Source organism: Tachypleus tridentatus, chromosome 9 (assembly GCF_004210375.1).
Source record: "Tachypleus tridentatus isolate NWPU-2018 chromosome 9, ASM421037v1, whole genome shotgun sequence".
Lineage (NCBI taxonomy): Eukaryota > Metazoa > Arthropoda > Merostomata > Xiphosura > Limulidae > Tachypleus > Tachypleus tridentatus.
Genome location: NC_134833.1, coordinates 153,220,481 through 153,230,841, shown reverse-complemented (window position 1 = coordinate 153,230,841; position 10,361 = coordinate 153,220,481). Strand labels below are relative to the sequence as shown.

General features: G+C 37.5%; 2 non-coding genes across 2 annotated transcripts; both read right to left on the bottom strand.

Annotated features, from left to right (window-relative positions):
- Nucleotides 1-1,331: 1,331 nt before the first annotated feature.
- Nucleotides 1,332-1,405, bottom strand: TRNAT-AGU (transfer RNA threonine (anticodon AGU)). The gene has a single exon. It is a non-coding gene; the product is annotated as a tRNA-Thr (tRNA).
- Nucleotides 1,406-9,232: 7,827 nt separating this feature from the next.
- On the bottom strand, nucleotides 9,233-9,306 carry TRNAT-AGU (transfer RNA threonine (anticodon AGU)). Its single transcript has one exon. It is a non-coding gene; the product is annotated as a tRNA-Thr (tRNA).
- Between the last annotated feature and the right edge of the window lie 1,055 nt (nucleotides 9,307-10,361).

Sequence of the window (10,361 nt, the reverse complement as noted above, 5' to 3'; positions counted from 1 at the left end):
CCCCTGAGCTACTCTATTACCAACGAATAGTGGGATTGCTTGTCACATTATCATGCCCCCACAGCTGAAAGGGCGAGCATGTTTGGTGTGACGGGGACTCGAACCCGCGATACTCATATTACGAGTCGAGTGCCCTAATCACCTGTCAACAACAACTCCCTGGGATTTGTATATATCAGTGGTGCACAAAGTTTTAAGTCAGTTCAGTGGCCACAAAAAAAACGGCTCGTTTGTGAAGATTAAAATCGTCCCACAGTTGTTTCACACAAAATGGACGTCACATTTAAGAACACACAAATAACAATTACATCAAAGAGTTTGCACATTATTCTAAGAAATATTATGATACGCCAACTGTCAAAAAGTCAGTGCGATGGATGGTGGCGCACGTCATCTACGAGCTCAGAAATATCCGGCTTGATGTTTGATGTTGAAAGACGCAAGAGTGCAGCAGAAACTACACGAAACATTCAAGGTGTTTATGGTGTGGAGTGTCTCAATGAAAGAAAATATCGAAGGTGGTTTCAGAAGTTCAGATCTGGTGACTACATCTCAAGTGATTTGATACGTTCAGGTCGTCCTGTTGAATTTAATGATGACTGTGGAGAGTTTCATGAAATAACCAGAAATTTGTTTGTTATTATTTTTCGAAATATCTAATTTTTAAGTGGGTTGTTAAAACATTTTTAAAATTTGACATGTTTAACTCACGGTCACAGTCTGGTGGTTAGAGAACTCGACTCGCACTTTGAACAGTGGAGGCATTATAATTTTTTGTCAATCTCATTATTCGTTAGAGGTGAGTCGTATTGACTAGCGGCCCTTCTTGTTGCTGTTAAATTAGAGACGGTTAGCGCAGGTGGCGCTCAAGTAGCTTTTCGTGGTATTGCTTCGCTTCTTCAGTGTGGGTATTTAGGATGTTAATGTTTTGAATACCCAGGAGGTTCAGGTGCACGAGACCTCTTCCTACATTTCTAACTTTCATGTCTACTGTTTGGAGTGTGTCATTTTGTAGAACTTTGGGCCAGAGTATTACCCAGTATTCAGGCCCTTTTCAGGGCAATGTCCATGTATTGTCTTGATCAACCTCTTTTGTTTAAAGTTTTTTTCAATATTTCTATTCGTTTTCTTGTGTGGTTTTTCTTAACTTGTATATAATTTTTTTTTCCATATATATGAAATACTAATCTAAAAAACAATAAAAATAAAATAAGGTACAATAAAATACGTCTAATTTTAACCGTGTACTGCGTGGTGGCCGAAAAATAGATTTTTTGTCGTACTTAAATAGATGCATTTTATAAATTACGGCAATTTAACAAGCCGTTTAAAGGCACCGGCGAGAATCGAACTCGCGATTTCCTGTTTACTAGACAAGCGCTTTAACCAACTAAGCCACGGTACCGTCTCACAGCATTCAAACCAAATCAAATTTATAATTCTCAAATGTTTCTTTTAATTAAAATGGTATTGTTTGTTTTTTGAATTTCGCACAAAGCTACTCGAGGGCTATCTGCGCTACCCGTCCCTAATTTAGCAGTGTAAGACTGGAGGGAAGGCAGCTAGTCATCACCACCCACCGACAACTCTTGGGTTACTCTTTTACCAAAGAACAGTGGGATTGATTATCACATTATAACGACACCACGGCTGAAAGGGCGAGCATGTTTGGTGCGAAGGGAATTCGAACTCCCGACCGTCAGATTACGAGTCGAGTGCCTTAACTCACCTGGCCTTGCCGGGCCCCTTATGAAACCGAAACAAGCATCCGCTAACCACTTGTAACCACTTAAATAAGTTGTAATAAATTACTGATTATTATTACTTGATATTCTTATCGAGTTTAAAGTGGTTTAATTTTGGAATATAGAATTTCTCCAGTTTTTTCTCTTCATCTGCTTCTTTTTCCCAATTATATTACGTATTATAATTAATAACTTTGATATTTATGTTCAAAATTAGTGCATCTCGTGTTCACAAGGTGCGAATATACTGATGGTTTTTTCTTCTTTTTTTTTTTGTGCGACTCGTATTCTGAGGGTCGCAGGTTCGCATCCCAGACGCGCCAAACATGCTCGTTCTTTCAGTCGTGGGAGCGTTATAATGTGACGGTCAATCCTACTCTTCATTGGTAAAAGAGTAGCTTAAGAGTCGGCAGCGAGTGGTGATGACTAGCTGCCTTCCCCCCAGTTTTATACTGCTAAATTAGGGACAGCTAGCACAGATAGCCCTCGAGTAGCTTTGCGCGAAATTCAAAAAACAAACTATTTTTTGTGTGTATTTGCCATCGTGTACCATATTTATTGTATTGAAAAGTATAATCATACAAAAACAGGTAAGGTGATTTTGAATTGAAAAGCTAATATGCAATCCAGACTCCTAGGACAAAGGCCTTTCTAATGATAGTAGATTTGCAGCGTTCGATCGAAAAATTTGGTTAAATGTTCTGTAAAGATAATCACAAGTGTATTATATATATAAATTAACATCTCTTACAAAAAATAAGAATGTTTAATTTGGCATTTGTACAGACACATACGAAAGAGAACTTTCAGGATATTCGGTCCAACTCATTCTTTTGTGATGTAAAAAGTTTATGATTATATAGTTATAGCGCAGTTTCTTATGGTGTTTAACATTTTTGACATAGTTAACATTCTCCTGATAAAGCATTAGCATTTTTCGGCTTCAGATAGTCGATTGGACTGGTTTCTGTTGATATTTTGTAATATAAAGGCCGAAGCTGTATTGCTAATTTCTAACCTTGTAGTTCGCATTTTTTTAGAATAGGTGTCTGTAACTTGTTGGCGATAAATTCCAACAATGAACAAACAGTAAACCAATCCACTTGATTTGAAATAATATACTATGTATGTAGGGATGGCCAAAGTACTCAGTTGGCATAATACACATATGCACACTAAACATTATTAATAACAGAGTCTTTTAAAAGATGATTGACACGCACTTTCACCTGATTGTTTGTTTTGAATGTCGCGCAAAGCTAAACGAGGGCTATCTGCGCTAGCTGTCCCTAATTTAGCAGTGTAAAACTAGAGGAAAGGCAGCTAGTCATCACCACCCACCGCCAACGCTTGGTCTACTATTTTAACGACGAATAGTTGGATTGACCGTCACATTATAACGCCCCCACGGCTGAAAGGGCAAGCATGATTGATGTGATGGGGATTCCAACTCATGACCCTCAGGTAACGAATATTTCACTCAATAAGTAACAGTTAACTGGTTATTAAGTTACTTTAGCGATATAAATTTTAAATTTGTGTTTCTACAAAGTATTTTTTATTTGCATGCTTTAGTGAAAAGATAAACAATAGATTATCTGCACTCTGTCTACTACGAGAGTATCGAGCCCAAGATTTTGGCATTGTAATTCAGTACATTTACTGCTAACCTACTAGAGTAACTTATGTATCTTTGAGTTAGAGTGGAGACTTTTTTAAGAAAGTGATTGCCATTTTTAATTGTGAGTTAGGCCTATTAATTAACATAACCTGTTCACCTTGTATGTTAGGGTTGAATAATGAAATTGATACATTGATAGATAATACAGTGTACAAATGTGTATGTGTCGTTTAATGGGTCCTTTTGATGTTTCAGTAAAAGTAAAGCAAATTTCGAGTCACTTACTGAAAACTAACTTGTTTTTCTTCCACAACTATCTTGATTTCACGAACTGATAAGGTCGACCGATTCACTCACAAATAACATTTAAGAGTCTTGTTTTACTTTCTCTCCTATCTACGACATAACTGTACATTACTGAACTGAAAAACCAACTAAATCATTCAGTAATTAATTTAAGTTAATTGTTATTTATTGCGGACGATTTGTTTGTTTGCTATTCAATTTCAGGCAAAGATACACGAGGGCTATCTGCGCTAGTCGTCCCTAATTTAGCAGTGTAAAACTAGAGTGAAGGCAACCAGTCATCACCACCCACCGCCAAACCCTGAGCTACGCTATTACCAACGAATAGTGGGATTGCTTGAAACATTATCATGCCCCCACAGCTGAAAAGGCGAGCATGTTTGGTGTGACGGGGACTCGAACCCGCGATACTCATATTACGAGTCGAGTGCCCTAATCACCTGTCAACAACAACTCCCTGGGATTTGTATATATCAGTGGTGCACAAACTTTTTAAGTCAGGGGCCACAAAAAAGTGAAGATTAAAATCGTCCCACAGTTGTTTCACACAAGATGGACGTCACATTTGACGACACACAAATAACAATTACATCAAAGAGTTTGCACATTATTCTAAGAAATATTATGATACGTTAACTGTCACAAAGTCAGTGCGATGGATGGTGCTGCATGTCATCTACGAGCTCAGAAATATCCGGCTTGATGTTTGATGTTGAAAGACGCAAGAGTGCAACAGAAACTACACGAAACATTCAAGGTGTTTACGGTGTGGAATCTCTCAATGAAAGAAAATGTCGAAGGTGGTTTCAGAAGTTCAGATCTGGTGACTACATCTTAAGTGATTTGATACGTTCAGGTCGTCCTGTTGAATTTAATGATGACTGTGGAGAGTTTCATGAAATAACCAGAAATTTGTTTGTTATTATTTTTCGAAATATCTAATTTTTAAGTGGGTTGTTAAAACATTTTTAAAATTTGACATGTTTAACTCACGGTCACAGTCTGGTGGTTAGAGAACTCGACTCGCACTTTGAACAGTGGAGGCATTATAATTTTTTGTCAATCTCATTATTCGTTAGAGGTGAGTCGTATTGACTAGCGGCCCTTCTTGTTACTGTTAAATTAGAGACGGTTAGCGCAGGTGGCGCTCAAGTAGCTTTTCGTGGTATTGCTTCGCTTCTTCAGTGTGGGTATTTGGGATGTTAATGTTTTGAATACCCAGGAGGTTCAGGTGCACGAGACCTCTTCCTACATTCCTAACTTTCATGTCTACTGTTTGGAGTGTGTTATTTGGTAGAACTTTGGGCCAGAGTATTACCCAGTATTCAGGCCCTTTTCAGGGCAATGTCCATGTATTGTCTTGATCAGCCCCTTTTGTTTAAAGTTTTTTTCAATATTTCTATTCGTTTTCTTGTGTGGTTTTTCTTCACTTGTATATAATCTTTTTTTCCATATATATTAAATACTAATCTAAAAAACAATAAAAATAAAATAAGGTACAATAAAATACGTCTAATTTTAACCGTGTACTGCGTGGTGGCCGAAAAATAGATTTTTTGTCGTACTTAAATAGATGCATTTTATAAATTACGGCAATTTAACAAGCCGTTTAAAGGCACCGGCGATAATCGAACTCGCGATCTCCTGTTTGACAGGCGCTTTAACCAACTACGCCACGGTACCGTCTCACAGTATTCAAACCAAATCAAATTTATGATTCTCAAATGTTTCTTTTAATTAAAATGGTATTGTTTGTTTTTTGAATTTCGCACAAAGCTACTCGAGTGCTATCTGCGCTACCCGTCCCTAATTTAGCAGTGTAAGACTGGAGGGAAGGCAGCTAGTCATCACCACCCACCGACAACTCTTGGGTTACTCTTTTACCAACGAACAGTGGGATTGATTATCACATTATAACGACACCACGGCTGAAAGGGCGAGCATGTTTGGTGCGAAGGGAATTCGAACTCCCGACCGTCAGATTACGAGTCGAGTGCCTTAACTCACCTGGCCTTGCCGGGCCCCTTATGAAACCGAAACAAGCATCCGCTAACCACTTGTAACCACTTAAATAAGTTGTAATAAATTACTGATTATTATTACTTGATATTCTTATCGAGTTTAAAGTGGTTTAATTTTGGAATATAGTATTTCTCCAGTTTTTTCTCTTCATCTGCTTTTTTTTCCCAATTATATTACGTATTATAATTAATAAATTTGATATTTATGTTCAAAATTAGTGCATCTCGTGTTCACCAGGTGCGAATATACTGATGGTTTTTTTTCTTTTTTTTTTTTTGTGCGACTCGTATTCTGAGGGTCGCGGGTTCGACTCCCAGACGCGCCAAACATGCTCGCCCTTTCAGTCGTGGGAGCGTTATAATGTGACGGTCAATCTCATTCTTCATTGGTAAAAGAATAGCCCAAGAGTTGGCAGCGAGTGGTGATGACTAGCTGCCTTCCCCTTAGTTTTATACTGCTAAATTAGGGACAGCTAGCACAGATAGCCCTCGAGTAGTTTTGCGCGAAATTCAAAAAACAAACTATTTTTTGTGTTTATTTGCCATCGTGTACCATATTTATTGTATTGAAAAGTATAATCATACAAAACAGGTAAGGTGATTTTGAATTGAAAAGCTAATATGCAATCCAGACTCCTTGAACAAACGCCTTTCTAATGATATTAGATTTGTAGCGTTCGATCGAAAAATTTGGTTAAATGTTCTGTAAAGATAATCACAAGTGTATTATATATATAAATTAACATCTCTTACAAAAATAAGAATGTTTAATTTGGCATTTGTACAGACACATACGAAAGGGAACTTTGAAGGTATTCGGTCCAACTCATTCTTTTGTGATGTAAAAAGTTTATGATTATATAGTTATAGCGCAGTTGCTTATGGTATTTAACATTTTTGACATAGTTAACATACTCCTGATAAAGCATTAGCATTTTACGGCTTCAGATAGTCGCATGGACTGGTTTCTGTTGATATTTTGTAATATAAAGGCCGAAGCTGTATTGCTAATTTCTAACCTTGTAGTTCGCATTTTTTTAGAATAAGTGTCTGTAACTTGTTGGCGATAAATTCCAACAATGAACAAACAGTAAACCAATCCACTTGATTTGAAATAATATACTATGTATGTAGGGATGGTCAAAGTACTCAGTTGGCATAATACACATATGCACACTAAACAATATTAATAACAGAGTCTTTTAAAAGATGATTGACACGCACTTTCACCTGATTGTTTGTTTTGAATGTCGCGCAAAGCTAAACGAGGGCTATCTGCGCTAGCTGTCCCTTATTTAGCAGTGTAAAACTAGAGGAAAGGCAGCTAGTCATCACCACCCACCGCCAACGCTTGGTCTACTATTTTAACGACGAATAGTTGGATTGAGCGTCACATTATAACGCCCCTACGGCTGAAAGGGCAAGCATGTTTGATGTGATGGGGATTCCAACTCATGACCCTCAGGTAACGAATATTTCACTCAATAAGTAATAGTTGACTGGTTATTAAGTTACTTTAGCGATATAAATTTTAAAGTTGTGTTTCCAGAAAGTATTTTTTATTTGTATGCTTTAGTGCAAAGATAAACAATAGATTATCTGCACTCTGTCTACTACGAGAGTATCGAGCCCATGATTTTGGCATTGTAAGTCAGTACATTTACTGCTAACCTACTAGAGTAACTTATGTATCTTTGAGTTAGAGTGGAGACAATTTAAGAAAGTGATTGCCATTTTTAATTGTGAGTTAGACTTATTAATTAACGTAACCTGTTCACCTTGTATGTTAGGGTTGAATAATCAAATTGATACATTGATAGATAATACAGTGTACAAATGTGTATGTGTCGTTTAATGGGTCCTTTTGATGTTTCAGTAAAAGTAAAGCAAATTTCGAGTCACTTACTGAAAACTAACTTGTTTTTTTTCCCAAATATATCTTGATTTCACGAACTGATAAGGTCGACCGATTCACTCACAAATAACATTTAAGAGTCTTGTTTTACTTTCTCTCCTATCTACGACATAACTGTACATTACTGAACTGAAAAAACCAACTAAATCATTCAGTAATTAATTTAAGTTAATTGTTATTTATTGCGGACGATCTGTTTGTTTGCTATTCAATTTCAGGCAAAGATACACGAGGGCTATCTGCGCTAGTCGTCCCTAATTTAGCAGTGTAAAACTAGAGTGAAGGCAACCAGTCATCACCACCCACAGACAAGCCCTGAGCTACGCTATTACCAACGAAGAGTGGGATTGCTTGTCACATTATCATGCCCCCACAGCTGAAAAGGCGAGCATGTTTGGTGTGACAGGGACTCGAACCCGCGATACTCATATTACGAGTCGAGTGCCCTAATCACCTGTCAACAACAACTCCCTGGGATTTGTATATATCAGTGGTGCACAAACTTTTTTAAGTCAGGGGCCACAAAAATGTGAAGATTAAAATCGTCCCACAGTTGTTTCACACAAGATGGACGTCACATTTAAGAACACACAAATAACAATTACATCAAAGAGTTTGCACATGATTCTAAGAAATGTTATGACACGTCAACTGTCACAAAGTCAGTGCGATGGATGGTGCTGCATGTCATCTACGATCTCAGAAATATCCGGCTTGATGTTTGATGTTGAAAGACGCAAGAGTGCAGCAGAAACTACACGAAACATTCAAGGTGTTTATGGTGTGGAGTGTCTCAATGAAAGAAAATATCAAAGGTGGTTTCAGAAGTTCAGATCTGGTGACTACATCTTAAGTGATTTGATACGTTCAGGTCGTCCTGTTGAATTTAATGATGACTGTGGAGAGTTTCATGAAATAACGAGAAATTTGTTTGTTATTATTTTTCGAAATATCTAATTTCTAAGTGGGTTGTTAGAACATTTTTAAAATTTGACATGTTTAACTCACGGTCACAGTCTGGTGGTTAGAGAACTCGACTCGCACTTTGAACAGTGGAGGCATTATAATTTTTTGTCAATCTCATTATTCGTTAGAGGTGAGTCGTATTGACTAGCGGCCCTTCTTGTTACTGTTAAATTAGAGACGGTTAGCGCAGGTGGCGCTCAAGTAGCTTTTCGTGGTATTGCTTCGCTTCTTCAGTGTGGGTATTTAGGATGTTAATGTTTTGAATACCCAGGAGGTTCAGGTGCACGAGACCTCTTCCTACATTCCTAACTTTCATGTCTACTGTTTGGAGTGTGTTATTTGGTAGAACTTTGGGCCAGAGTATTACCCAGTATTCAGGCCCTTTCAGGGCAATGTCCATGTATTGTCTTGATCAGCCCCTTTTGTTTAAAGTTTTTTCAATATTTCTATTCGTTTTCTTGTGTGTTTTTCTTCACTTGTATAAAATCTTTTTTCCATATATATGAAATACTAATCTAAAAAACAATAAAAATAAAATAAGGTACAATAAAATACGTCTAATTTTAACCGTGTACTGCGTGGTGGCCGAAAGATAGATTTTTTGTCGTACTTAAATAGATGCATTTTATAAATTACGGCAATTTAACAAGCCGTTTAAAGGCACCGGCGAGAATCGAACTCGCGATCTCCTGTTTACTAGACAGGCGCTTTAACCAACTAAGCCACGGTACCGTCTCACAGTATTCAAACCAAATCAAATTTATGATTCTCAAATGTTTCTTTTAATTAAAATGGTATTGTTTGTTTTTTGAATTTTGCACAAAGCTACTCGAGGGCTATCTGCGCTACCCGTCCCTAATTTAGCAGTGTAAGACTGGAGGGAAGGCGGCTAGTCATCACCACCCACCGACAACTCTTGGGTTACTCTTTTACCAACAAACAGTGGGATTGATTATCACATTATAACGACACCACGGCTGAAAGGGCGAGAATGTTTGGTGCGAAGGGAATTCGAACTCCCGATAGTCAGATTACGAGTCGAGTGCCTTAACTCACCTGGCCTTGCCGGGCCCCTTATGAAACCGAAACAAGCATCCGCTAACCACTTGTAACCACTTAAATAAGTTGTAATAAATTACTGATTATTATTACTTGATATTCTTATCGAGTTTAAAGTGGTTTAATTTTGGAATATAGTATTTCTCCAGTTTTTTCTCTTCATCTGCTTCTTTTTCCCAATTATATTACGTATTATAATTAATAAATTTGATATTTATGTTCAAAATTAGTGCATCTCGTGTTCACCAGGTGCGAATATACTGATGGTTTTTTCTTCTTTTATTTTTTGTGCGACTCGTATTCTGAGGATCGCGGGTTCGACTCCCAGACGCGCCAAACATGCTCGCCCTTTCAGTCGTGGGAGCGTTATAATGTGACGGTCAATCTCATTCTTCATTGGTAAAAGAATAGCCCAAGAGTTGGCAGCGAGTGGTGATGACTAGCTGCCTTCCCCTTAGTTTTATACTGCTAAATTAGGGACAGCTAGCACAGATAGCCCTCGAGTAGTTTTGCGCGAAATTCAAAAAACAAACTATTTTTTGTGTTTATTTGCCATCGTGTACCATATTTATTGTATTGAAAAGTATAATCATACAAAAACAGGTAAGGTGATTTTGAATTGAAAAGCTAATATGCAATCCAGACTCCTTGAACAAACGCCTTTCTAATGATATTAGATTTGTAGCGTTCGATCGAAAAATTTGGTTAAATGTTCTGTAAAGATAATC